The following is a 26,776-nucleotide window of genomic DNA, read 5'->3' on the forward strand; positions in this document are numbered from 1 at the left end:
ACACACACACACACACACACACAAATGGAAGCTGTCTAACAACTATGGGGTGAAGAGGAGAGAAACAATTTGCTACTTTCCTCTCTATTCTTCCTCTTCCTACCCCCTACCCTGGAAATGCTGGAAGAAAGTACTGTGAGTTAAAAGAAATAAACCCAATTGCAAGAACTCCACCCATCAGGCTTAAAGACCCTGAATGATGGGTTTGGCTGGCACTAGTCCCATAGGGCCAAGCAGAAAAAGAATATTAAGAGTCATAAAACCCAGTGGGTAAACACCAGACAGCTAGGAGCATAGGCATAGAGGTAAAAAAAACAAAGGAGGCAGTGCAGGAACAGAAGCTAGTGGGATAGGTAGGAAAGGAAAGAGTGGACAGGACTGGGACGGGGGAGAAGGGAGGTATCGACTGTAAAACAGGTAGAGTCAGGGCAGAAAGGGAGAAAAGGAAGCTTGAAAAGGGTTCTCTTTTGGAAGAGAAATTACTTAGCTTTGTGTCAGTAGTACCTAATACAGCAAAAAGGCCTAGAGGAAAGTAAATAGGGAAGAGGGGTAAGGAAGACAGGAGAGACAGGGGCAGGACATACATCATGTAACAGAGTAATGGGCACTGATGTTGCATGAAATAGCTTAGTGCCAATAAAATCAAAGGAAGATTGAAGATGGAATATAAGTGGTCCAGGGAGGTTGGAGGCTAAAGCTGTTGGAGAACTTGGCTCTTGGGAAAGGAGGATTATGGAAAAATAACACAGCTTCAACAATAGAATATAGAAATAAAGTTCAGAGGAACCACCCAGACATAAAGTGAATTCAGAAGAAATTCTGAATATTTTAAACTAGAAAAAAGTTTCTATTCACCCTTCTTCTTATGCTAAGGAACCCTCTAACATCCCTGGGCTTGTTTTATCTGCAAAGTGGGGGAGTTGGCCTTCCTCCTTCTGCCTTTTTGTTTTACTAAAGAAGGGAACAACGGTATATCTGCCCCAAACACATAGAATAAAGACCCAGATTATCAGCACATAACAAATAAAACCAGAAATTATGTAAGCCTTTTAAGTCTTTAATTATTTTAGACCTTTTGACTAATTTCTTTAACTGCTGAGCAGTTAAAGGGTACACACATTTCAATTTTTGTCCTCAGTACAGTAAAAGTTTCACTTAGAGTGAATTGAGAAGAGGAGGGAGAACGTTTATTAAGTGCCTTCTATATGTCAGGCACAGTGGTAAGCACTTTACAAATAGCACGTCATTTGATCCTCATAACACCCCTAGGAAGTAGGTACTTACAATCCTCATTTTAGGTTCAGTGAGACTGAAGCTAAGTGACTTGCCCAAAATCATACAACTAATAAGCATCTGTGGTCACATTTGAACTCAGGTCTTCCTGACTCTACACCCAGCACTCTATTCACTGTACCACCTAGCAGCCTCAGAACCAGGATGACATGAGTTCAAGGCCCATCTCTGACACTGCTGACTGTGTGACCTTGGCCAAATCACTTAATCTCTCAGCCAACTAGACAACTCACTAAGGCTGTAAATTGCAAAGAAGTTCCTGACCTAGTTGGGTAGAGAGAGTTTTCTCTCCAGACAGTCCCCTATTCCACTGAAATCACAAGACCAGTCCTCAGCTCCTTAATGGCTACAAATACAATAATCCAGTGGCCATCACTAATGGATCTAAGATGATAGTATAGATAGGAATAAGGACCCTAAAAAGAGCCATGGGTTGGTTTATTATTCAGGATTCTTAAGCAAGTTATTTCCTGGAGGGCAGGAACTATGTTTTATTTCACCTTGGTATTTCCAGTGCTTAGCAAGGTGCATTATACATAATAGGCACTTTAGTCTTGTATCTGGCTGTGGCACTGAAGTGACACTAGGTTCTTAAAGGCAATGCCAGATACCACACGTTCTGGAAAAATACAGGCCTGACAATGGCCCATGTGTTAGTAAATCTGTCATCCAAGTTCCAGCCTAAGTTTGAAGAAATCATCAAGAGCTTCTGAGTATAAAGAAGCTCTTCTTGACCAGCTACATTTCTTCTGGGGTTTTCCTTATAGAGTCTTTCTAGCCCTGGTTGGTCACCAGGCGATGGAGGGTTTTGTTTTTTGAGAGTTTTTGTTTGTTTGTTTGGGGGTTTTTTGCTATAACATCATTAAGGCATGGAGGGGGGTGTTGTCTGCATTTTTTTGAGTACTCACATGGGTGAAATTACAGATCCTTGAAGTCATGATGTGAAAATGTGTTCATTCAGATGCTGTCAGCATTAAATGATCTCATCTCTTTCTTGCCATTAAATTCCGCCCACCCAGTGCTTTTGACAGCTGAATGGACTAGGTGATAGACCATCTAAAACTGGGTTTGATTCAAATGAGTTCTAAACCTAGGTCAAGAGAAGGAGTAGGTGGCACAGTGGATAGAATGCTGGTCCTGTAGTCAGGAAAACCTGAGTTCAAATCTAGCCTCAGACCCTTACTAGCTATGTGACCCTGGACTTAGCCCTGTTTGCCTCAGTTTCCTCATCTGTAAAATGAGCTAGAGAAGGACATGGCAAACCACTCCAGTATCTTTGCCAAGAAAACCCCAAATGGGGTCACGAAGAGTTGGATATGACTAATCAAATGAAAAACAATAACCGCATACATACATATATATATGTACATATATATTCTCTCAGACACATCATTGATAGCAAATACCTGGGGAAGCATGCTAAAATGAGGCAATCCTCTTGGAAAGGAATGGAATGTCACTTTATTTCAGTGTACTGAAGACAGGGTCTGTTTACCCATCTATAAAATGAGAGGCCCAGACTAGCTCATCTCTAGGGTTTCTTTCAGCTGTAGATCTTTCTCTCTTGAATTCTGGCATTACATAGCCAACTGCCTATGAGACATCACTATCTCCATTCGAACCTCAAACTCTGCATACTCAAAACAGAACTCATCATGTTCTTCTGGTTGTCTTCTCCTCCTCCAAAAAATCTTTCTTTCCTCTAAACTTCACTTTTTCTGATGATGAGACCATCATGATCCCAGTCACTCAGATTCCCAAAATTAGCCATGCTTTGACTCTTCTCACTCTTTCACCTCCCTCCTTCCCTCATATTCTTGGGTGAAGTTACGAGAGGAAAAAAAGATGAAAATTTAGTAGTGAAAGAAGAGAAGGACTCAGGTAGGGTTGAGGGTAACTTTTGATTTTTCCGGCTAGAGTTTAAAGGGGAAATGGCAATTTAGAATCTCTTTGAAGGATGGAAATAGGGCAACTCAAGTCACTAATTTAACAAATTTGAATGACTGGTTTTGAGAAAGGGATAGAACCCTACAGATTGTCCATCCCCATTCCCTGATTTTGCTGAGTCCCAGAGAGGCTGTTTGATCTGCCCAAGGCCGCATAGCTAGTTAAAAGAGCCATGAAGAATCCTGATATCTTTATTATTCTTTCTGATCTTGTCCCACCCAGTCCCACCCCCATTCAATCAATTTTAGCATTTTCCTATTGCCTATAAGCTCAAATATAAAATCCTCTGCTTGGCTATTTAAGTTTTTTATAACCTGTTTTTTTCCTACCTTTCCAATCTTCTTGGACCTTACTTTCTCTTCTGACCCACCCTCCATGCCCACACCCTGCAATCTGGTGAGACTGACCTCTTTGCTGTTCATTAGATGCGACACTCCATCTTCCCAGCTCTAAGAATTTTTTTTTCTTAGACACAAAGTTTATTTAAATAACAGGATGTTGAGGAAAAACTATCTAGGTTCAGTTTCTTCATAGTACTCTATTTCTACTTAGAGACAGAGATGGTAACATGTAACAGCTACATACAAAAAATGTTATAAATCCTCCTTAGTTTTACAATGATAAAAGAAAAACATTGAAATTATCCAATCAAACAAAGTATGCAAGGATTTTTGTGGGGTCTATTTTGTTATTGTTGTTGTTAAACAGTGGGAACAAAGTAAGCTACTGGGAATATAAAGATAAAAGTTGAATGACCATGCCACTAATGGAGAAAAGAGATATTTTTGCAGAACCAGTGTGTTTTTCCCCTCCCCATCTCCATTTGATGTTGATCAAAACATACCATAGCCATTTAGTTTAATAAGACACACACACACACATTATGCCTGTGCACACATACCAATTACTTTATGTACAATAAAGGAATGGGGGAAGAGAATCAAAGAAGAGAGAAAACTATACTGCAATAGTCAGGATGTGGATGAACCAAATCTTGGTTTTCTAATTGTGAATGTATTGTTTTCCTTGGGAGCCCAGTTCTGAAGTAGAGTTGCAGATTCTCGTTTTAGTAAGTGCCTCCTGTCTGATGCTGGAATACATCAATTGTATCTTCATCCTCCATGTCCAACTTTGAAGGTGTGTCTGTTTCATTGATTGGTTGCCCATCAAATCAGAATCTGATATGCCATTGACAAGCCCTGTGGTTCCACAATAGGCTTTCATTAGTTTACCAAATGATTTGTGCCTCTTAAACTTGAATTGCACCACCAAAGCATCTTTCACTGCTACCTTCAAATTAATGTGGTAGTCATTTTCAGTCTTGACTCCTTCCATCTACTTTTTGGCGAGTCCAGGGGTCTTCACAAAAGAGGCATAGGGATGGTCTGCTCCAAAGGAACTGGGGGGGAGTCAAGAGATAAGCAGCAGAAACATAAGCAAGAGGAAGAAAATTCTGGTGGTATTGAGGAAGAAGAGGAGTAGGAGGAAGAGGAGGTAAGCATTTTCAATGGCTGTCCCCCATGTTCGGAATTCTCTCCCTCCACATTTCTACTTCCTAGCTTCCTAGCTTCCTAGCTTCCTAGTTTTCAACTTCCTAGATCTTCCTAGTTTCCTTCAAGTCTCAGCTCAAGTCCCATCTTCTAAGAGAAGCTTTTTGCTTGTTCTTACTCTTAGTGCCTTCCCTCTGAGATTATCTGCAATTTACCCAGTTTATGTCTTGTTTATACATACTTGCTTGAATGTTGTCTCCTAGTTAGACTGAGTGCTTTGGTTTTTGGTTTTTGTTTTTGTTTTTTGCCCTTCTTTGTATACTTAGCAAAATCTCAGTGCCTGGCACATAGAAGGTCCTTAAATGCTTGTTGACTTGACTCCTTCTACTGAGGATCTCTAAAAGTTCTTAGCTTGGTAGTTCTATAAACCCAGGAAAAGTGGGAAATCCTCCTGAAATATAGTTGAATATCATCTTTTGAGAATGTCTTCTCCATTGGTAAGACCTCCTTTGTTAATAATAATTAAATATATGCTTCACAAGTTTCTTTTATAGTATCAGCTGAAACACCTTCCCATCTCTAGAAGGTTATGAGAAAATATACTTCTCCTTAGACAAGGAAGTCAAGGTATTAAGGTATCAAACTCAAACCAGAACTCATTATTCTCTGCAAACCTCCCCCTCTTCTGAATTTCTCTGCTACTGTCTAGGATTCTACCATCCTTCCAGTCACCTGGGCTCACAACGTCAGTGTCATCCTTAACTTCTTATTCTCACTCACCCCACGTAGTCAGTCTCATCAAACAAATCCGGTCATTTCTTTCTCCAACCACATCTCTTGGATTGGTTCCTTCTTTCTATTCACAGAGCTACCACCCAGTTTAGGCTTTCATTGTCTATCACCTGGAGTAAAGCAACAGTCTTAATTGACCTATCTCCCTAAAGTTTCCAATCCATCCTCCACAGAACTACCAAAATGATTTTCCTAAAGTATAAGCCTGTCCATGTCACCACCACTTCCTACTTAATAAGCTATAGTAGCTCTCTACTGCTCCTAGAATCAAATAGAAACTTCTCCATTGGGTATTTAAAGTTCTTCTCAACTTGGCCCCTTCCTGCATTTACTGTGTTCTAACACCTGACTCCCCTCCATGCACTATATAGTCCAGACACACTGGCCTACATGCATTTCTCAAACATGACACTCTCCATGCACTATCTCCATGCCTAGAATACTCTCCCTCCTCACTTCCACCTCTCAGTTTCCTGGCTTCCTTTAACATCCAATTCCAATTCGACCTTCTGTGGGGGGCCCTCCAGTTGCAGGTGCCTTCCCGTCTTGCATTATCTTCCATCTACTCTGTATCTTGTATGTACCTATTTATGTACCTTTTAGAATACCCTACTAGAGGACAGTGATTCATTTATTCTTTGTTTTCCTAAGGCACAATGTCTGGTACATAACAAACACTTAATCAGTGCTTATGGACATATTGATTAAGCAGGGCAGTGGCTTCCCCAGAGACATATGTTAGCAATCGTTGGCTCTTAGCTGTCCTGTCAAGCCCTTCTTCAATAGCTTCCCTATTCATAAAACCAGAATTCTCCTCTGCACCCTGGCTCATGTGGAAACTGTCACCTGAGGAACTGTAGTATTTTGCATCAACCTTTGAGCATCTATGGGATGCTGGGAGGAACCTTTCTGTCTTATTCAGACCCTACCCTAGTGTCAGGAAAGAAAATAAATCTTGGTGTAGCAATCATGGAGTCAGAGGAGCAGGACAGGGAAAACTTTTTGGGTAGCCAAAGTCAGAAACTGGAGCTCAGGAATCAGAGGCCTAAATCTTCAGGAGAATCATGAGGCTTCTCACAGGAAGCAAGCAAGGCTGATTAGATAAGGGAAATCAAATTATGGTATATGAATTTAATGGAATATTATTGTGCTGTAAGCAACGAAGAAGCAATTTCAGAGAAACCTGGGAAGATATGTATGAACTGGTGTGGAGTGCAGTGAGCAGAACCAAGTAAACAATTTATAGTATAACATCAGTACTGTAAAACCAAATAATTCTGGAAGACTTAAGAACTCCTTGATCAATCACCATGAGCAATCATGAGTCCAGAGACCAATGATGAAGAATGCTGCCCATATCCTGACAGGATAACTATGAAACACAGATTTTTGAATATAGACAGTTAGGGAGCTTTCTTTGATTATACTTAGCCCCTTATAAAAGTTTCATTTTTCTTTTCTTCCCCCTCCTCAGTGGGGGAGGGATGGTGGGAGGAGGTGGAAGAGAAAAAATGAAATACTTGATAATTAAAAAAAAAATCTTTTTGTTAATGTAAAAAAAAAAAGAGAAATGAAATCTGAAGAAACAAAATCCAGAGGAATTTCTAGACATGCAGATTAATAAGGACTAAAGGAATTCATGCTGCCCACATATATATTTAAAGCTCCAAATGCTGATGACAGCAATGGTGAAGACAAATGAAAGAACTTCCCAATTCTTAAGTCTCCCTGAGGTCGACAAGCATCCTTATTCTTGGACTTCCCTCTCAAATTTTCTCATTAACAATGTTCTTTGTGGCCTAGCAATTCCAGATTTTAAATTGTATTATAAAGCAGCAATCATCAAAACTGCTTGGTACCGGCTAAGAAATAGAGTGGTGGATCAGTGGAATAGGTTAAATAATCAAGACACAGGAGTCAATGACTATAGTAATCTATTATTTGATAAACGCAAAGACCCCAGCTTCTGGGACAAGAACCCACTCTTTGAAAAAAACTTCTGGGAAAATTGGAAAAGAGTATGGCAGAAACTAGGCATAGACCAAAATCTCATACCATATACCAAAATAAAGTCAAAATGGGTTCATGATTTAAATATAAAGGCTGATATTATAAGCAAACTGGGAGAGCAAGGAATAGTTTACTTATCAGGTCTATGGAGAACAGAAGAATTCATGACCAAACAAGAGATAGAGAACATTATGAAAAGTAAAACGGATAATTTTGATTACATTAAATTGAAATGTTTTTGCACACACAAAGCCAATGCAACTAAAATTAGAAGGAAGGTAGAAAATTGGGAAAGAATTTTTATAACCAGTCACTCTGATAAGGGTCTCATTTCTAAAATATATAGAGAATTAAGTCAAATTTATAAGAATACAAGCCATTCCCCAAGTGATAAATGGTCAAAGGATATGAACAGGCAGTTCTCAAATGAAGAAATTAAAGCCATCTATAATCATATGAAAAAAACGCTCTAAATGATTATTGATTAAAGAAATGCAAATCAAAACAACTCTGAGGTACCACATCACACCTATCAGATTGGCCAACATGACAAAACAGGAAAATGATAAATGTTGTAGAAGATGTGGGAAAATTGAAACACTAAAGCATTGTTGGTGGAGTTGTGAAATGATTCAACCATTTTGGAGAACAATTTGGAACTATGCCCAAAGGGCTATAAAAATGTGCATACCCTTTGACCCAGCAATAGCAGTTCTAGGGCTGTATCCCAAAGAGACCATACAAATGGGAAAAGGACCCACATGTACAAAAATATTCATAGCAGCTCTTTTTGTGGTGGCAAAGTACTGGAAATTGAGAGGATGCCCATCAATTGGGGAATGGCTGAGCAAGTTGTGGTATATGAATGTAATGGAATAATACTATTGTGCTATAAGAAATGATAAACAGGCTGACTTCAGAAAAACCTGGAAAGACTTGTATGGTCTGATCATGAGTGAAGTGAGCAGAACCAAGAGAACATTGCACACAATAACAGCCACGTTGTGTGATGACTAATATTGATAATTAACCCTTCCCAGTAATACAAGGATCTAAGACATCTCCAGAGGCCTTGTGATGGAAAATGGTGTCCACATCCAAAGAAAGAACTATGGAAGTTGAATTGCTATTTTTTTTCTCTTCTATTGAGTTTTGTTTCCTCTTTCTGACAGTTCCTCCTATTGGTTTTAATTTTTACTTACAACATCACTAACATGAAAATATGTTTAATAGAAATGTAAATGTATAGCTTATATCAGATTGTGTGCTGTCTTGGGAAGGGTGGTGGGGAGGAAGGGGGAGAAAAATATAAAATTCAAAAGCATATGGAAGTGATTACTGATAAATCAAAATAAATTAATAAAATTTTAAAAAACAATGTTTTTTAATCTTTATCATTCACTAATGTTAAAAGCAAAGAATAAGCTGGCAAAATGGATCAAAATATTGACTAATGGTGCCAGTGTCTCTAAACAATAAACAAACCTGTGTTATTTCTCTTAGTGAGAAATTAGGTATCTTCCTCTGGGTCTCCATCAGCACCTCAAACTCAAAATATCCCAATCCAAAATTACCTTCCCCTCCAACCTGGTACTGATGTCTCTATTTTTGTCAATTACCACCATTTTCCTGGTTATCAAATAGAAGTTATCTTTAATGCTTCCCTTTCCTTGGACCTCACATATTACCAGTCACTAAGTCCTTGCAATTCTAATTCCAATGTGTCTTAAACACATTCTTTCCCTTCCATTTTCTTTTTTTTTAAATAGCATTTTATTTTCTTTCCCAGTTACATGTCCAGAAAATTCATAGCATTCATTTTTATAAGATTTTGAGTTCCAAATCTTTCTACCTCCCTCCTACTCCTCCTGTCTCCTCTTTTGAAAATGGTAGGCAGTTTGATATAGTTTATACATGTGCTATTATGTAAAAAATATTTCCATATCAATCACAGTTGTGACAGAAGAAACAATTTAAAAGGGGGAAACTTAAGAGGAAGAATAAAGTAAGTAAAAAAATGCTTTGATCTGCATTCAGAGCCCATTAGTTCTTCAACTGGGTATAGATCACATTTTCCTTAGTCCTTTGTACTTGTCTTGGGTCATGTGTTGCTGAGAAGAGCTGAATCATTTATAGTTGATCATCACACAGTGTTGTTGATACTGTGTACAGTGTTTTCCTGATTTTGCATCCATTCATACAAATCTTTCCAGGGCATTCTGAAATTTGCCTGTTCATCATTGCTTATTGCACAATAGTATTCCATTACATTCCTATACCACAACTTGTTCAGCCATTCCTCAATTGATGGGCATCATCTCAATTTCCAATATTTTGCCACCACGAAAAGGACTGCTATAAATATTTTTGTACATGTAGGTCCTTTTCCCTTTTTTTGATCTCTTTAGGATACAGACCTACTAGTGGTATTGTTGGATCAAACGGTATGCACAGTTTGGTTGGCTTTTGGGCATAGTTCCAAATTGCTCTCCAGAATGGTTGAATCAGTTCACAAGTCTACTAACAGTACATTAGTGTCCCAATTTTCCCATATTCTCTCCAACATTTATCCTTTTCATTTTTTTGTCATATTAGCCAGTCTGATAGGTGTGAGGTGGTATGTCAGAGTTATTTTAATTTGTATTTCTCTAATAAAAAGTGATTTAGAGCACTTTATCATATACCTACAGGCAGCTTTTATTTCTTCATTTGAAAACTGCCTGTTTTCAATTGACCATTTATCAATTGAGGAATGGCTTATATTCTTATAAATTTGACTCAGTTCTCTATATATTTGAGAAATGAAGCCTTTATCAGAGATACTTCCTGTACAGATTGTTTCCCAGCTTTCTGCTTTCCTTCTAATCTTGATTGCATTGGTTTTGTTTGCATAAAAAAACCTTTTTGATTTAGTATAATCAAAATTATCTATTTTACATGTTGTAACGTTCTCTATCTCTTGTTTGGCCATGGATTGTTCCACTCACCATAGATTTGACAGATAGATTATTCCTAACATATGGTAGGATTCTGATTTTTGATCCACTCTGCTATCCACTTCTGTTTTATGGGAGAATTCATCCCATTCACATTATTACTTATTACTACCTTTGTTATTTTTACTGCCTTTGTATTTCTCCCCATCCTATTCTTCCCCGTCTGTCCTCTCTCTCCTTTCACCCTTTCCCTTCTCATCAGTGTTTTGCTTCTGTCTGTCACCCTCCCTTGATCTTCCCTTTTGTGAGTCCCCATCCCCACCTTACTTGATCTCTTCCCCTCCTACTTCCCTGTCATTTAAGATAGATTTCTATATTCAACTGATTGTGTATATTATTTCTTCTTTGAGCCAGTAGTGATGAGAATAAGGTTCAAGCAATACTCATCACCTACCCTCCTATTTTCCCCTCTACTATAGTAGATCTTTAGTGCCTCTTCATGTGAGACAATTTACCCCATTCTATCTCGCCCTTCTGCACTCATTGTACTCCTCTTTCTCATCCTTTTTTTTATGTCATTCCTTCAAATTCACCTCATATCCCGTATTGTTTGTCTATGTATAGTTCTTCTAGCTCTACTATTAGTGATACAATTTTTAGAAATTACAAATATCTTCCTGTTAGGGATGTAAATAATTTAGTTCTATTGAATCCCATATGTTTTCTTTTCCCTTTTTACATGTTTATGCTTCTCTTGGGTCTTAATAATGGAGGTCAGATTTAGTTCTGGTCTTCTCCCTATGAAAACTTGAAATCCTTCTATTTGTTGAATGACCATTTTTTCTCTTGATGTATTATGTTCAATTTTGCCAGGTGAGTGATTCTTAGTTGTAGTCCTAGCTCCCTTGCCTACCAGAATATCGTGTTCCATGACCTCCAATTCTTTAATGTTGCAGCTGCCAGGTTCTGTATGATCCTGATTATGACCCCCCCTATATTTGAACTGTTTCTTTCTGGACACTTGTACTATTTTTCCTTGTCCTGTATGAAATTTGGCTATAATGTTCCTTGGAGTTTTTATTTTGGAATCTCTTTGCTGAGGCAATTGGTGGATTCTTTCAATGCCTATTTTGCCTTCTGGTTCCAGGAAATCAGGGCAGTTTTCCTTGATAATTTCTTTTATTTATTTATTTTTGATAATTTCTTTAAAGATGCTGTCCAGGTCCTCCTTTTGATTATGGCTCTCAGGTAGTCCAGTGATTCTGATATTGTCTCTCTTGTATCTATTTTTCAAGTCAGTTGTGTTTCCCATGAGGTATTTTACATTTTCTTCCATTTTTTCATTCTTTTGATTTTGTTTTATTGATTCTAGTTGTCTCACAGAGTCATTAGCTTCCATTTGCCAAATTTTAATTTTTAAGGTGTTGTTTTCCTCAATTAGCTTTTGTACTCTCTTTTCCATTTGGCCAATTGTATTCTTTAAGGAGTTGTTTGCTTAGTGGATTTTTGTACCTCCTTTTCCATTTGGCCAGTTCTACCTTTTAGGCAGTTTTCTAAGCTGTTGACTCTTTTTTGATAAGTCTCTTGTATCTCTCTCATTTCTTTTCCCAATTTTTCTTCTACCCCTTTTATATGATTTTAAGTTCCTTTTTGAGCTCTCCCATAAGTTCTTTCTGGGCTTGAGACTACTTCCTGGTCTCAAGAACTTGCTCTCAAAAACCCCTATTTTTCTTTGGGGCTTTGTCCATAGGTATTTTGATGTTGTTGCCCTTTTGTAAGTTTGTGTCTTGGTCTTCCTTGTCAACATAATAACTTTCTATGGCCAGATTCTTTTTGTTGTTTTTTGTTCTCCTCCTCCCCGCTTTTTTCGCCTTTTTTCTTTCCTTTAAATTTGAGCTCTGCTCTCAGGGTGGAAGTGACACTGTCTCCAGCTGCAGGCCCTGGCTGTTTATCTGGTATTGTACTGATGTTGCCCTGAGCCCTACAGGGACTGTGCAGTCTGGTGCTGTGTTGAGGGGGTGGGGAGCTAGAGCTGCTGGAGACCATAGTGGTCTAGCAGCTTACCTGGTGCCTGAGCTGGAGTCCAAGTGGGGGGTGTCTGGTGTGTGCTGAGGCTAGGTGAGGTTTTCTGCATTTCCCTAGGACTACACTGAACTACCCAGAGGTGTGGCTGAGGAGGGTGCCTGTTTGCCTTGGGCTGTTTTGGAGCACATGGAGGTCTGGGCTACTTTCTTTACATGCTGGAGGAAGCCTGCTGGCACAGGGCTATGCTGAAGCATGTGGTGGTTCTTGGAGCTGGAGCCTGCTGGTTCCTCTGTCTCTCTCCCTTCCATTTTCATTTCTCACACCATACTCAGGTCACCATTACTTTTTATCTGGGATCATTAAATTCCTAACTGCTCTCTCTGCCTCTGGTCCCTTCCTTCCACCATGCATCCTACTTATTATTGTTAGACTACTTTTTACAATTTATAGTTCTGTTCATGGGGCACCTAGGTGGCACAGTGGCTAGAATGCTGGGCCTATAGTCAGAAAGACATCTTCCTGAGTTCAAATTTGGCCTCAGACACTTACTATGTGACTTAACCCTATTTGCCTCAGTTTCCGCATCTGTAAAATGAGCTGGAGAAGGAAATCAAAAGTCACTCCAATATCTTTGCCAAGAAAACCCCAAAAGGGGTCACAGAGAGTCAGACAAGACTGAAATAACTGAACAACAAGTTCTGTTCATGTCAGTTTTTTGCTCAAAATCCTGTAGTTGTCATTTTCCCACCCCTCACCTATGAATTAATAGGATCATAGATTTAGAGCTGAAAGAGACCTCAGAGGTTATTGAGCCCAACTTCTCATTTTACAAATGAGGAAATGGAGGCCCTGAGAGATTAAGTGACTTGCTCAGAGTCACATGACTACTCAGTATCTGAGGTCATTCAAATTGAGGCCCTCCTGGCTCTCAGTCGAGCACTCTATCTCCTACACCATGTTGACTCTCAAGTCAACTTATTTGCCTGATTTATTAGTCCCCATCACTTATCCTCCATCCCAACACTACTGGACTATTAGTCCTTGCCCCAGCATATTGTGCATTTCCTACCTCTGAGCTTCTGCTCACTCCATTCCCTATGTATTCTTGGGAGGCTACATGGTATCATGTAGAGAGTCCTGAAGAGACCAAGTTCAAGCCCTAGCCCTTCCACTTAGTAGCTACGTAATCCTGAGCATGTCTCCTCATTCATTTAATAGGGATAATAATGGCTGCTCCTTCCGGGTTTGTTGTAAATAAAGTGTTCTGTAAGCCTTAAGGTGATAGGTAAATTTGAGGATATTCCACTGATAGATAAAGCGATAGGGACTGAGCCTGTGATTTCAGTGATACTGGAACCTTGTAGATGAGCAAACTGCCTCTATGAATGCAAGTCAGCACCTTTTCTGCAACTTAGAGTCTAAGCCTTACCTAGCCTTACCTAGGGCACTGAGGAGTTTAAGCAACTTGTCCAGAGACTGGCCCATAGACAGTATATCTCAGAGGTGGTACTTAAACCCAGGTCTTCTTGGTACCAAGCCAGCTCTCTATCCACAATGCTAGGCTGCATCTCTCCAATTTATCATTTTTTAAGTGCATCATCATCTCTAAGTGTTGAAATCCTACCCATCTTTCAAAGCCCAGCTAAAATACCACCAGCTCTCTGACCCTTTACCTTATTGCCTCTATCCAGGAGTAATCGCCTTAATCTTTATTTAATTTTTAATTTATGGAATAAAATAAGCATTTCCATGACATAGTATAATAAAAAGATGACTGCACATAAAACCCCAAATCTATTCTGTACAACTTGCTATTCCTTTTTATTTTACTTTTTTAAATAGTATTTTATTTTTTCCACAATTACACGTCAAGAAAATTTTTAGCATTCATTTTTGCAAGATTTTCAGTTCCAAATTTTTCTCCCTCCTCTCCTCTCTTCTAAAAATTGTAGGCAATTTCATATAGGTTTTATATGTGCTATCATGTAAAAATATTTCCATATTAATCACAGCTGTGAAAAAAAAAACAAATCAAAAGAAAAAAACACAAGAAAGAATATATATTATTATAAAATATATATTATTACTAAAACATTAATGATGTTTCATACTGGTTGTCTAGAACTATTAACTACTCAGACTATGTATTCTATGATACATGGAATTCCCAGCCCAGGAAACAAAATAGTAGTATACATTAACAGCAAAAAAACAAACAAAAAAAAATACACCACACATTTCCCCTTCCTAGTCTCCAAGACCTACTTCTCATCCTTAGTTCCTTTCCCAAGCCATACTTTTTGTACCATCTCTTGGTTTTATTACTGGCCCCGCCATCTCCTTCAACCCCATTCTTCTGATCCTCTTTCCTGGCTTCAAGTACCATCTCTACTCTCTCCCTCAACTTTCTTTATCCTGCTGCCCATGGCTCAAACTGTATAAGAGCTAAGAGTCTGAAAATGGATCATTATATGGGAATGGACATCTCAGATCTGGCTAAGCTTCAGTAGACATGGCATATTGAGATGCTCCCTTGCTGCAATAATCCTCAGAATGCATAAGAATAACAGATATATTGATCATAAGTATAGAAATGCTCTGAACTCACTGGAGAAATAAAGAATAACGTAGCATTGTACTTCCCTGAAAAAATAGGGTAGGGGCAATATCTCATCAGTCTGTTCTGGCAACCTAGTCAATGTTATTTGTGAGAACAGACCCCAAAATCTGAAACAGTTTTAGAAAGAAGTTTATTAAATCATTTTGTAAAGGAGAGAGATGGAAAGGAGGTGTGGCTCCCTTTTGTCCAGACTCTGGAAAGTTTACTTTTTATTTATAGAATTCTGACAATGATTTTCCACACAGGAAAGTTAAGCAATGCCATCACTCTCAGGGTATCAGATTATGTTTTATACAATGGATTTCCCCCAAATCACAGTAACTGTTCACTGCCTTGCTGTGCTAATAAAATACCTTTGCCTTTTCCCCTTGATTTTACCTCATTGGCTAGGGTGAGACCTGAACCAAGATTTCTTCTAACAGTAGAATTTTGACAAAGGTTTTCCACACACCAAACAGAAGGTTGGGGTGGACTCCTCAGGAATTCTGGCCTGGGGGAATTGGAAATACCTTGTAACCTTCTCTGGCATTCTTAGAGAGTTACTGGGGTCTAGTAACATTCTGGGTGTGGACAACTTTTAATCACACACCCAACTGGAACTGGCCAGTTGGGTGCTCTGTCTCTGTCTCTGTCTCTATCTCTGTATCTCTCTTTCTTTCTTCTTTCTCTTCACTTCCCTCTGCCCACATAGGGAATCATACCCTTACCTGCTGGTGCTCTGCCCAAAGGAATGTAAATTTTGATCACTGAAACCTTGCAAGATATCTTGGGGTTTGGATAGATTTCTTTCTTAAAGACTATGCCTTAAACCCAAATCACTCTGGCTCTCATTGATTGGATCATTATATGGGAATGGACATCTCAGATCTGGCTAAGCTTCAATAGACATGGCATGCTGAGATGCTGCTTAGCTGCAATAATCTTCAGAGTGCCTATTGATCAGAGGTATAGAAGTGCTCTGAACTTACTGGAGAAATAAAGAATAATGTAGCATTGTACTTCCCTGGAAAAACAGGGTAGGGCAATATCTCAGTCTGTTTAGGCAACCTAGTCAATATTATTTGTGAGAACAGACCCCAAAATCTCAAACAGTTTTAAAAAGAAATTTATTAAGTCGTTTGGTAGAGAAGAGAAAGATGGAAAGAAGGCGTTGCTCCCTTTTGTCCATGCTCTGGAAAGTTTACTTTTTATTTATAGACAAAGGTTTCCCACATGGGAAAGTTAAGCAATGATAACATTCTCTGGGTATCATTTTTCAAGTTAACAGCATGTTTTATACAATGGATTCCCCAAACTCACAATAACTTTATTGCCTTGGTGTGCTAATAAAATACTTTTGCCTTCTCTCCCCACCCCCACCCCCAATTTTGCCTTGTTGACCAGAGTGAGACATGAACCAAGATTTCTTTTAACAATAGGATTTTGACAAAGGTTTTCCACACAGTTAAGCAATTTTGCCAAAAGGGCAGCTTGAAAGCAAGGTAGATTGAGACAGATATGAGTTAACTGTGGCCCAAAACAGAAGGTTGGAGTGGACCCCTTAGGAATTCTGGCCTGGGGGAAGTGGAAAAATCTTGTAGCCTTCTCTGGCATTCCTAGAGAGTTACTGGTTCTAGGTGTGGACAACCTTTAATCACATAAGGACAAAGGAACTGGCCTGTTGGGCAACACAGCTCTGTCTCTCTCTTCCTTTCCTCCTTCCTTTCTTTGTTCCTTTCTCTCTTTCTCTTCCCTTCTTTCTGTCCACAGACAGTATCATACCCTTACCTGAGGATACTCTGCCCAAAGGAATGTATATTTTGATAGCTAAAACCTCACAAGATATCTTGGGGTTTACAGGCTAGATTTCTTTCTTAAGGACCATGCCTTAAACCTGAATCACTCTGGCTTTCACTGATTGACAAACAATAGGTCCCAGACCAATCCCTACATAGTCATTGTTTGGGTCCTGATTGGCTCAAAATGAATGTAAATATCAATTGTTTCTGTTTTGACCAGAAACCCTGATGGTCTTCCCTTCCCAGACTGACTTTTTTTTTTTACCCCTACTAGGTAAAAGAGGCCATTCTCTGTCTCATTTCTTACTTAGCCTTAAACTGAATGGGTGTTGCCTCAGTCAAACTGAGATGTGTTGAAGACCTTAGCTTAAAAAGGCCAAGGTCTCCCACTGCATCCAGGGCCATCTCCAGTCATCCTTGCTACTGGACCCAGATGACTCCGGAGCAAAAAGTGAGGCTGGTGACTTTGTTCATATGATACCTACTCCCTTTCACCTTTTCCTTCAAGTTACTATTCTTCCTTTCTATACTAGTACATTTTTCCTTTTACCTGCCTTTCTCATCCCTTTCTTAAAACCTCATAACAAAGGTCAGCTAGGTGGTACAGTGGATAGAGCACCAGCCCTGAAGTCAGGAGGATCTGAGTTCAAATTTGGCCTCATACCAAACACTTGACACTTACTAGCTATGTGACCCTGGGCAAGTCACTTAACACCAATTGCCTAAAAAAAAAAGAAAAGAAAACTTCATAATGAGCTGTCTGTCTCCAGGATCTATGTTTCTCTTATTTAACTCCCTTAGCTGGACCATCTCCAGTTGTTCTGATCTATGTCAGGCCACTGGACCCAGTGCTCTGGAAGAGAAAGTGAGGCTGGTGACTTTGCACAGCCTTTCCTCACTTAAATCCAATTCACGTGCAAGTCATGGCATCATCTTTCTGATGTCATGGTCCTCTTCAAGAGCTAAGGACAAACAACAACAAAAGGGCTTCTCCCTCTTGGGCAGGTTTTTAACCTAATTTGCTCCCCAAAATATCATAGTTTTTTTTATAAGAGTTGGTACTGTCACAGCTTGCCTTAGTTCTGATATCAAGCCCTGTTAAAACAGCTCAAAAGCTCTATTTGGCAGAACACTATATCTCCTGTCAGAAATTTGGGCTATTTTCAGCCTCATTTCTAAAATATATAGAGAATTAAGACAAATTTATAAGAACACAAGCCATTCCCCAATTGATAAATGGTCAAAGGATATGAACAGACAGTTCTCAGATGAAGAAATTAAAGCCATCTATAGTCATATGAAAAAATGCTCTAAATTGTTATTGATTAGAGAAATGCAAATCAAAACAGCTCTGAGGTACCACATCACACCTATCACATAGGCCAACATGACAAAACAGAAAAATGATAAATGTTGGAGAAGATGTGGGAAAATTGGAACACTGATACATTGTTGGTGGAGTTGTGAAATGATTCAACCATTTTGGAGAACAATTTGGAACTATGCCCAAAGGGCTACAAAAATGTGCCTACCCTTTGATCCAGCAAGAGCACTTTTAGGGCTATATCCCAAAGAGATCAAACAAATGGGAAAAGGACCCACATGTACAAAAATATTCATAGCAGCTCTTTTTGTGGTGGCAAAGAATTGGAAATTGAGAGGATACCCATCAATTGGGGAATGGCTGAGTAAGTTGTGGTATATGAATGTAATGGAATACTATTGTGCTATAAGAAATGATGAACAGGCTGACTTCAGAAAAACCTGGAAAGACTTGTATGGTCTGATGCTGAGCGAAGTGAGCAGAACCAAGAGGACTTTGTACACAATAACAGCCACATTATGCAATGACTAAGACTGTTAAACTGAACCCTTCTCAGCATTGGGAGGATCTAAGACATCTCCAGAGGCCTCGGGATGGAAAATGGTGTCCACATCCAAAGAAAGAACTATGAAAGTCGAATCACTATCACTTATTTTTACTTTCTGTTGAGTTTTGTTTCATCTTTCTGATGGTTCCTTCTATTGGTTTTAATTTTTACCTACAACGTCACTGATGTGAAAATACGTTTAATGGGTATGTAAATGTAAAGCCTATATCAGATTGTGCGCAGTCTTGGGGAGGGCGGGGGGGGGAGGAAGGGAGAGAAAAATTTTCAACTCAAAAGCATATGGCCCTTTATTACATGTAATTTTTATTGCGTCATGATCTGAAAAGGATGCATTTAATATTTCTGCCTTTCTGCATTGGATCATGAGGTTTTTATGCCCTAGTACATGGTCAATTTTTGTGTATGTACCATGTACTGCTGAAAAAAAGTATATTCCTTTCTATCCCCGTTCAGTTTTCTCCAGAGGTCTATCATACCTAACTTTTCTAATATTCTATTCACCTCCTTAACTTCTTTCTTGTTTATTTTGTGGTTAGACTTATCTAGTGCCGAGAGGGGGAGGTTCAGGTCCCCCACTAGTATAGTTTTGCTGTCTATTTCTTCCTGTAACTCCCTGAGCTTCTCCTGTAAGAATTTGGATGCTATACCATTTGGTGCATATATATTTAGTAATGATATTACTTCATTGTCTATGGTGCCTTTTAGCAGGATGTAGTTTCCTTCCTTATCTCTTCTGATTATATCTATTTGTGCTTTTGCTTTGTCTGAGATCAGGATTGCTACCCCTGCTTTTTTTACTTCAGCTGACGCATAATATATTCTGCTCCAGCTTTTTACCTTTACCCTGTGTCACTATTTTTCAAATATGTTTCCTGTAAACAACATATTGTAGGATTATGGTTTTTAATCCATTCTGCAATCCATTTCTGTTTTATGGGAGAGTTCATCCCATTCACATTCACAGTTATGATTACTATCTGTGTCTTTTTCTCCATCCTTTTCCCCCCTATTTATGCTTTTCTTTCTCCTTTTTCCTTTCCCCTTCACTAGTGTTTTGCTTTTGACCACCGCCTCCTTCAGTCCCTTCCCCCTTTTATTATCCCTTTCCCTTTTCTTCCCCTTTAGTCTTACTGCTGCTTCCCTCCCTTCTTTCCCCCTCCCTTTTCTTTCCCCTCCCTTTTCTTTCCCCTTTTCCCTCCTACTGCCTATAGGGCAAGTTAGATTTCTATACCTAACTGATTATATTATGCCCTTCTTGAGCCAAATCTGATGAGAGTAAGGTTCAAACAATGCTCCCCCCCTTCTTTCCCTCTGCTGTAATAGGATTTTGTGTCTTTTCCTGTAATGTAATTTACCCTTGTCTGCCTCCTCCTTTCTCAGTACATTTTCTAAGATCAGATTGATCCACTTATTTGGATCCATTTAACCCACTTGATTAGATTTTTTTTTATCATTACATCAAAGTCAACTAATATCCACCCTCTTTATGTATACTCCTTTAACAAGGTGTAATAACAATACAGTTCTCAAGGGTTGCAAGTCTCATATTCCCTTGTAGGGGTTTAAACAGCCCCCCCTTATTAACAACATATTGTATCCTTCTGTCCCATTTACCTTTTTAAGTCCTTCTTGAGTCCTGTACTTGAAGATCAAATTTTTTGTTGAGCTCTGGTCTTTTTATCAGGAAAGTTTGGAAGTCTCCTATTTCGTTGAATATCCACCTCCTCCCTTGAAAAATGATGCTCATTTTTGCTGGGTAATTGATCCTTGGCTGCATTCCAAGCTCCTTTGCCTTACAGAATATCATGTTCCATGCCCTGTGGTCTTTTAATGTAGAAGCTGCAAGGTCCTGTGTAATCCTGACTGTGGTTCCATGATATTTAAATAGTTTCTTTCTGGCTGCTTGCAGCACCTTCTCTTTCATCTGGTAATTTTGGAATTTTGCTATTATATTTCCTTGGCATTGTCAATTTGGGATCTCTTTCAGGTGGTGATCAGTGGATTCTTTCTATGGTTATTTTCCCTTCTGGTTCTAGGACTTCCAGGCAGTTTTCCTTTATGATTTCCTGAAAGATACTGTCCAGGCTCTTTTTTTTTATCAAAGCTTTGAATGATAAACAACATTTTCCATTTGATCCTAGAGGTGATAGGGAGCCACTGGAGTTTATTGAGTAGAGGACTAACAAAGAAAAGCAAAACATGGGGGTAGGGGGAAGAGTAAGTGAAAATGCTCAGACACAGGGAAGGGGGTGTCTAGTGCAAGGAACAGCGAGTGTCATTGGATCAAAGAGTACATGGTAGGTGGTAGGGAGAGGACATAAGAAGGGATAATAGTAATTATACTACCTCCCTGAAAGTGTTGTTGTAAGGGACAAATAATGCATGTGAAAACACTTTGCAATCATAAAATGTTTTATAAATGTAAGCGATTATCATAATCTAAATATCTTTTTCCTATATCTTTCACAGATATAAGAATGCCCTATTCTATTCACTTTATATGATTATCAAAGCTAATCATCTATGTGGCTACCATGTTTCCTGGGCAGAGATTCCTTGATGTAATGCATGATCAAGTCTCAGAAAATATTGGGGAAAACAAAAACTCCACTGCCTATGAGATTAAAAATAAAATTAAAAACCTACCTTTTCAGATTTTCCAAATCTAAGACATCTCTCCCCAAACACTTCTGTCTTCTTTGGCCTTATTTCTGCCCATATGTTTTGCCCCTTTGATTTAAGGACAGGCATGACCTGGCAACTCCTGATTTCTCTCTTGGTTCCTGGGACAGGGGTTACATCCAAGCTGTTTAGTGAATGGGCCAGCAAAAAGCAACCATTCAGGAAGTTATAAAGGGAACTGAGGAGAAAGGAGGCCTTGTTTCTCTTTCTTGCTCCTTCTTTTGGTTGCATTTTTCTTAGAAGTTAGCCACTGCTCTGTGTAAGATGGACTTCTAGATATGGAGGACAAAGGATTGTTTTCATCTTCCCCCAACAGCAACGGCGATCATAAGCACATGGTATCAAGAACACGTGCTTGCCTAGGTAAGCCTGAAAGTGAATCTCTGATTCCTAGCTGCCTGGGTACAGGTAGATGACCAGTGACCAGTGAGCCAGAGAGTTCTTGGGTTCCTGAGTCAGCACTAGCTGACTAGCAGAAGTTGCTTTCTGGCAACACATTGCAAATCAGAGAACAGGATAGTTCCCAACTTGAAAGGACTAAACAATCATGCCTGGCTGGCCAGAAGGTTTGGACCTTGTAAGCTGCTCAGGCGGTACAGATTCAAGCTAAGTGTGAAATATTTATTCATCAATACCACAAAGTTATCCTTACCTGCTGAGAGAGTAAAGGTGTGTGCAAGGAAAAACACACACACACATACACGTATGTGCTGCATATTACACATACATATATTATGTATATATCATAGATGTGATGGGTTATTGTTTCACGTCTAAAATATTTATTAATATGTGCTTTTGAGTCTTTTGTGTTCTAAGCGTTGCTTTTATGGTGGAGGAAATAAATACTCTGTCCTATAACCAATGTCTATTTTATACAATGTTTACTATTTCTAGAAGACACTGTTACCTAATATTTAAAAAAATAAATTGTATTCAATCTTGTTTTTACATTATCTTTTCCACTACATATCCATCCCCTCATTACCCCTTATAGCAAAGATTTTTTTTTCTAAAGAGAAAAAAAAATCAGCAAAATTGATTAATATATTGGAAAAACCTGACAATATATACAATGTTCCATACCTCTGGACCTCCTATCTCTGCAAAAGAATGGGGAAAGGTTTTTTTTTTAAATAACTCTATTATGGCTAACTTTGTTCTTTCTAATTTTTAACATTCATTTAAAATTTTTTTTTGATTGTTTTTCCATTTACATTAGTGTAGTCACTGTGGATATTGTTTTCTTGATTCAGCTTACTTTACTTTGCATTTATTCATGTAAGTCTTTCCATGCTTCTCTGTATCCATTAAATTGTTTTTACAGCACAATACTTTTCTTTTTTATTACCTTCATGTGCCACCATTTGTTTAGCCATTCCGTAACTGATGGGCATCTACTTTGTTTCCACCTCTTTGCTGCTACAAAAAGTGCTGCTATACATATTTTGGTGTATATGGAGCTTTTTTTCCCTTTCTTCTTTTCTTTTAATCAGTGACCTCCTTGAGGCATATGCTTAGCAGTGCAATCTCTGGGTCAAAGGGTATAGACACTTTAGTCATTTTATTCAAATGATTCCAAATAGCTTTCCAAAATGGTTGTAATAAATCATAGCTCCATAAACAATGTATAAATGTGCCTTCTTTTCCACAACCCCTCAAATACTGATTATTCCCGACTTTTGCCATTTTTGCCAGTTTTCTGGATGTGAGGTAAAAATTCAGGGTTATTTTGATTTGCAATTCTCTATTTGAATATTTTTCATATGGTTATTAGTTTGAAATTTTTCTTTCAAGAACTGTTTGCATCCTCTGACCACTTATCTATTAAGAAATTACTTCAGGTCTTATATGTTCATTAGATGTCTATCTTATCTATCTTGCATACCAAATTCTTATCTGAGAAATTTTATACAAAGACTTTTCCCCCTGTGGACTGCTTCCCTTATTCTAAATGCATACATTTTCTTCATGCTTCTGCATGCTTCAACTTCATGGAATCAAAACTATTGATTCTATCTTTTGTAATTGCCTCTATCCCATGTTTGGTTAATAATATATCTCCTACCCATAGCTGTGGGAAAAATTATATTGTTTAAATCTAACCATATATGATTAAAGGTTGTCTATACCCAGAATGTTACTAGACCCCCAAAACTCTCTAGGAATACCAGAGATGGCTATAAGTTATTTCATGCCTGGGATCCACATAAAGCATTCTTGTTTTGGGTTACCAGACTCTAGAACTCTTAAGGGGTTCAACCTAAGCTTCTATTTTGGGTTACAGTTATCCATCTCAATCTACCATGCTTTCAGGCTGTCCTTTCTTTCTTTTCTTTTCTTTCTTTTTTTTTGGCTAGGCAATGGGGGTTAAATGACTTGCCCAATGTCACATAGCTAATAAGTATCAAGTGTCTGAGGCCACATTTGAACTCAGGTCAAGAATACGCCAGAGCTCTATCCATGGCGCCACTTAGCTGCCCCAGGCTGTCCTTTCTGCAAAATTGCTTAACTGTGCATGTAGGGTTCCTGTGTGGAAGAACTTTTTCAAAATCTTATATAATCTAAATCTTCCAGAATATGTGTAGAGAGAGCCACATTTCCTTTCCAACTCACTTCCCTCTACTAAGTAACCTAATAAATTTCTCTCTAAAAGTATTTCAGATTTTGGGGCATCTGTTCTCGTGAACAATATAGCTGTGAAAGATCTGCTCTTCAATTTTTTATGTTATGATCTTTACTATTCAGGTCATATATCCATTTTAAATTTAATGTAGAATATGGGGTAAGATATAGATCTAAGTCTAATATCTATTTCAGGGTTTTGCTGGAGACAGCTCTGACCAAGCTGCCAGAGTCCATTGTTAAATTTTCAATGTGAACATTTACACCTCAGAAATTGGCAAATGCTACAAATAGGGTTTGATTTATTATTTTGTTAATTGGCTAGACTTAAGAAATCAATGGAGAAAATGTTAATAATGCAGATTAAACTTTAAAGTGTGTTGAACATACACACACACACACACATATATTTCTAGAAAGTGGGTTGTTAAACATTTATCAGCTTACCACTCCTGTTACTAATTTTTGAAGAGACCCCAGCCTTGAGACCTATCTTACCTGTGTTTTAGAGATTTTTTCCTAGCTATATTCTGGGGCAGGGCTACAATAAACCATAGAGAAATGAGAAAATCTTGACTCCTCTTTTTGGGGTCAAGCTTCCCCACAATGAATAAAGGTCTCCTAGAGACAACAGTATGAACACCTTTCCTGGGAAAACCCCTGTCCCACCAGCATCTTGCATTACCCCAGCGCTACAGATCACACATTTTCTTTTTCCAAAATAAGTTTTATTGATATCTTTTGTTTTTACATTGCTATGTTTCCCACTATATTGATCTCCTCCATCCCTTTCCTAGAGAATTATCTCTTAAAATAAAGAATAAGGTGGGGGGGGGGAGAAACAGTTTAGAAAAACTAAGCAACACATCAAAAAAATCTAACATTATCTGAAATGGTACACACTATGGTCCCCCATCTCCAGAAAGAAGTAGAGGGGAAGGTCAAGTCAACAGGCATTTATTAAACACTAAGGGACTGACATAGAGATAAGTAAGGACAGAATAACAATAAAAACAGAAAGATAGATCCTGCCTTCAAGAAGTTTACATTCTAACTGGAGAAGACTACACAAAAAAAAAAGTTGAAAAAGGGGGTTCTCAAAACTCTCCTTTGGGGCCAAGCTTGGTGATTATAACTATCATTCAATTTCAGTTGTTTCTTGTTATTCTTTCCATTTACATTATTGTAGTAATTGTGTGTATCATTTTCCAGGTTCTGTTTACTTCACTCTTTATCAGTTCATATGGTTTTCCTTGCTCCTCTGTAATCATCTTGCTCATGGCTTCTCATACAACAATAACATTCCATTACGTTCAAGTATCACAATTTGTTTAGTCATTCCACAATGGATGGGCATCTATTTGTTTCTAGTTCTGTGCTGATACAAAAAGTGCTGCTATAAATACTTTAGTGTGTCTAAGATCTTTTTGTTGTTGTTGTTGTCGTCCTCCTTTGAGTAGAATCTATGGGTCAAAACGTATCAACATTTTAGTCACTTTCTTTGCATAATTCCAAATTGCTTTCTAGTATGGCTGGAAAAATTCACGGTTCCAAAAAACAATTTGTGAGCATGCTCTTCTTTCCATGATTTCTCAAACAATGATTATTCCCAGTATTTTGTCATTTTTGCCATTTTTCTAAATATAAAAGCTCACCATTGTTTTGATTTTTATTTCTCTTATTATTAAAGATTTTGATTGTTATGATAGCATGATTGTTAATAATTTTCAATTCTTATTTTGAGAAATGTTTGTTCATATCTTCTGAAGGAATGGCTTTAAAAAGAACCATTTCAACCCGAAATTGAGGCTGGTCCTGGGGCCTAACCTGGAAGGCAAGTTGCTTTCCTAGGGACCAAGAGAGTAAGAGAAATGAGAGCAAAGATTAAGGAACAAGGAAGAAATAATGACCCAGATGACAGAATTACAGGAAAAGCTAGCTAACCTAAGGTAGAAAATTAAAGGTCTTAGAAGAGACTAAGTAACACTTTATGTAAATGAAGCAATATAAACTATGTCCCAGTAATTTACTGTATATAGCTTATGTTCTAAGATCCTTTTCTATTTTAATAAAGTTGGGCACCTTAAAATGACTGTTTATGCTACATTGCCATAGATAGTTAATCTCTGTTGATCAATCATGTCCAATTTACCCAGTATATATCTTGTTTGTACATAGTCGTTTTCATGTTGTCTCTTCCATTACACTGTGAGCTTGTCGAAAGCTAGGACTGTCTTTTGCTTTTCTTTGTTAACCCTCTACTCAATAAACTCCAGTAGCTCCCTATGGTCTCTAGGATCAAATACAAAATCCCCTACCCCTTCATACCTTTCCAGTCTTCTTACATTTACTTCTCAACAGGTACTTTTAAATCCAATGCCACTGGCCTTTTTGCTATACCACAAACAAATTTCTTGTCTCGGGGCATTTTCTCTGGCAGTCCCCCATGCCTGGAATGCTCTCCCTCCTCATCGCTACCTACTGATTTCCCTGGCTTTCTTTAAATTTGAACTAAAAGTTCATGTTCTACAGGAAGCCTTTACAAACCTCTCTAAATTCTAGTACCTTCTCTCTCTTAATTGTATCCCTATCTTTCCTATATATAGCTTGTTTGTGCATATTTGTTTGCTTGTCACCTGCATTAGATTATGAGCTCCTTGAGGCCAGGGATTGTCTTTTGCCTCTT

At 38.3% G+C, this 26,776-nt stretch overlaps 1 protein-coding gene across 1 annotated transcript in view; it reads right to left on the reverse strand.

Moving 5' to 3' along the window:
• SLC37A2 (solute carrier family 37 member 2) overlaps window positions 1-3,670 on the reverse strand; it is a 38,780-nt gene extending 35,110 nt beyond the window's left edge. The window contains 1 exon segment of the mRNA XM_021000671.2: window positions 3,648-3,670. The gene's annotated coding sequence lies outside the window, so the exon portion shown is untranslated.
• Window positions 3,671-26,776: the final 23,106 nt, after the last annotated feature.

This window comes from Phascolarctos cinereus, unplaced genomic scaffold, assembly GCF_003287225.1.
Source record: "Phascolarctos cinereus isolate Bilbo 61053 unplaced genomic scaffold, phaCin_HiC Scaffold_726;HRSCAF=1367, whole genome shotgun sequence".
In the NCBI taxonomy this organism is placed as follows: domain Eukaryota; kingdom Metazoa; phylum Chordata; class Mammalia; order Diprotodontia; family Phascolarctidae; genus Phascolarctos; species Phascolarctos cinereus.